Genomic DNA, 3200 nt, shown 5'->3' with positions numbered 1-3200 from the left:
GGTCTCCTTTCCAGTTTTAGTTTACTGTAGATAGATCTTAGCACAGTTTACCTATAAGGCAAACAGGAAGCAAATTTTAGATACCAGATGTTTTGGTGTCTAATTAGGGAAGTTTGTTTTTACAGAAAGATGCTATTCGAGAAAACTAGAGCCCATGGTTCAGGGTTCAGGATAGTGATAAAGGAACATCTTCATCTTGCCATCAGAGGCTATCTCTAAGTCCCTATCCTCAAGTAATTCAGGAACTAAAGGGGGGGGGGGGTCTAAGATCTCTAAGAGAGTGCTCAGCACCCTCAAACTACAATTCCCATTTCTAGGATACTTTGGCGAAGCCATGAAAACTAAACATTAGGCATATAGCTATACCCTAGAGGATTTGATCCAAGGTTAGCAAACTAGCTTGTTGAAGAACTAAAGAGAACAATGCTTATATGATCTCAATCTGAAAGAGTTATGGTGTGACATGCTTGTTATGATAAATCAGGAAAGGAACCAAAGAGGGGGAAAGCTTATAGACACTTCTATAATGAACTGTTTAAAAATCTTTATCCTAAAATCAGAATAGAAATTCAGATGGAGGAGCCATGTTAGGGTCAAATGACATCTCACATTTTCCCACAGGTTGTGTCTGGGTCCCCAACCTGACTTTGAATCAATCTGTCACACATCGACAGTGAGTTCCCTGCTAGGAATTCATTTCCCAAATGCATGGGAACCCAGTTTGGAACATGATCATAGTGCACACCCCTTTTCTTACCTGAAATGGCCCTGGAGGGCTCTATTTGTCCTGCTGGGAGGATGTAAGTGTAGTCCATCAGTACACAAGAAGCTCCCAATGGGCAAATACCACCCCTGGAGAAATTTCAGGTAAGAAAAATGATGCTGAGGGAAGCTGAAGCCCTGTCTCCCCAAGTGCCATGGTCCCAATCCAAATTAGGGCTCTGTATACTTAGGAAATGAATTCCCAACAGGAAACACACTGCTTGTGTGTACCTGAAGGACTCAAAGTCAGATCAGAGAATGCAGACTCATAAGTAAACTGATAGTAGTATTTGAGTGCTTTTCCGTAACTTTTAGAATCCAAACAACCATCTCATCTACAGTAACAACTGCGATAAAAGGAGCCATAAAATGAGTGGGGGGGAAATCCTATGTATTACAGGCATGACTGGTAACTTCCTAGCGTGTAAGAGCAATCGAGTCAACTATCTGCCTTGTTCTTTGCATATTTAAATAGAAGTCCCACTGAAATCAATGGGACTTACTCCCAACTAGGCATGCATAGAATTGCAGTGTCCAATCCTAATTATATTTACTTGGAATGATGCCCCACTAAACAGGCTCCCGATTTAGGAGGTTATCCATGCAATCCTAAGAACACTTGCCTGGCAGTAAGCCCCATGGAATAGACCTGAGTAAGATTCTGAGTAGGCCTGCTTAAGATGACATTGCAAACCTAGCAAAAAGCGCAGAAGGAAAAGACTGCTGTCAAATGTCTAAAAGCCTGCAGGAAAATTGTCAAACTGTATTAGGAAGAGCTTTAAGAAACAGCAATGATCTACTCTTGATGGATATGGAGGGAAGATAACTAGAAGCAAATATTCAGTGAAGGAGAGGAACTTGGACAGCAGAAATTGTTCCAGAGCACCACAGCAGCTCTAAAAACAAAGTGATCTGGCCACACTCAGACTGTTGTAATTTAAATTAATCTTAGGCTTCCCCCTGGTGCTAAAGATAACTTGGCCGACTGAAGCCTCTGGCCTGTAACAGACTCTTTTATTAGTACCCGGCACAGACAGCTAGTTCCATCAATAAGTGTATATTAAGGTGCAAGCATATGTACAAATGAGCAATTCACTATGAAACAGCAGAACTGTGCAATAGCTTCAAGAGAATAGCACTGGGAGTTGATAAGCAGCTAGGATAAGGGAGCAGAGCATCGGATTTTCAGAGTACATTAGTGGGTAGAACAATAATTGGGAACAAAATGTACAAGACCAGTAAATCCATAGCTTGGAAACTCTTATCATGAAATTCTAACTCAACACCAATACTTTCCAAATCTCTTCCAATTAAATTGTAGGCAAATCCTATGCAAGAAGTAACAAATCCCAAAAGGGCTTACTCATTGTTAAGTGTCCATAGGATCATAGCTGTAATAGGACAAACAGACTTTCAAGGATCACTTACCAACATTAATTTATAGAGGTACATGATCCTTCTTTGTCTTGGTTAGATCTAATAATATCCAGGCTAAATTCATATGCTAGTACATTTCTCTCCCCCCCCCCCCCTCTCTCTGATTTTATTTGTATCCTCACAAAGACTAATTTAATACACAGGATCATCAATGAGCTCATAAGTGTTGGTATGAGAAAGCTTACAAAGGTGTTTTTGGATTTTTGGTTTTTCATTTTTACCAGAACTGTGAATGATTTGAAACTGTGGCTTGTGAACAGATACGTACCCGTATATAAACAGCAGCTTTTTGTGCAACAAGCCAACTCCAAGGTACATATTCCTTATTCCTAAATTGTCATTTCTTTGAGGGGTTTGCCAGTAATTCAACAGACATTCAAAAGATAAAGCCATTTCCATCACTGCACCTGCATGCCATTAAAAAACTACATCTGTTGAATTTCTGCCTCTCATGCCAAAGTTAGAAGAGCAAGAGTCCTGCCAGGAAAAAAAGATGGCAACCTTTCCTTTCACTGTGCAGGGCTGAGAGGCTGTAGAAGAAGCCGGATCCCGGTTTGGCTTCTGCATTGTCAAGAGAGCGCCTAAACTGAATTCCAGCTGTGGAATTTTTATTCCAGGTGATGACTCATTAGCCCAGACAGAGTATACAGGCTGACAGCCAGACAAAGCAAGGTTTATTTGTGAATGTCGCAAATGCCTTCTGCGTACAGTCGGTGCTCAATTCATGCCGAGTTCCTCTGGGCCATTCGGAGGGGAAAGCGACATCAGTTCCTCCAGAGAGATTACCAGCATGGCTTATTTCATGTAGCTGGCACTTTGTGTACTCAGCACTTTGCAGAAAGCAGACCACACTCTGTGGACTGGAATGAACACAGCTCTGTCAACTTTCCTGCGTTTATATACATACATACTTTGACCAGGAGGTTTTGGAAACTACAAAGGGAAAGCATGTTTCAAGAAAGAACATTGTGATAATAGTTGCAAGTGTAGTCTGTTCCTGT

This window comes from Gekko japonicus, unplaced genomic scaffold (assembly GCF_001447785.1).
Source record: "Gekko japonicus isolate JY-2015 unplaced genomic scaffold, Gekko_japonicus_V1.1 scaffold3477, whole genome shotgun sequence".
In the NCBI taxonomy this organism is placed as follows: domain Eukaryota; kingdom Metazoa; phylum Chordata; class Lepidosauria; order Squamata; family Gekkonidae; genus Gekko; species Gekko japonicus.
The sequence above is the reverse complement of the archived record's forward strand: the minus strand, read 5'-3'. Positions refer to the sequence as shown.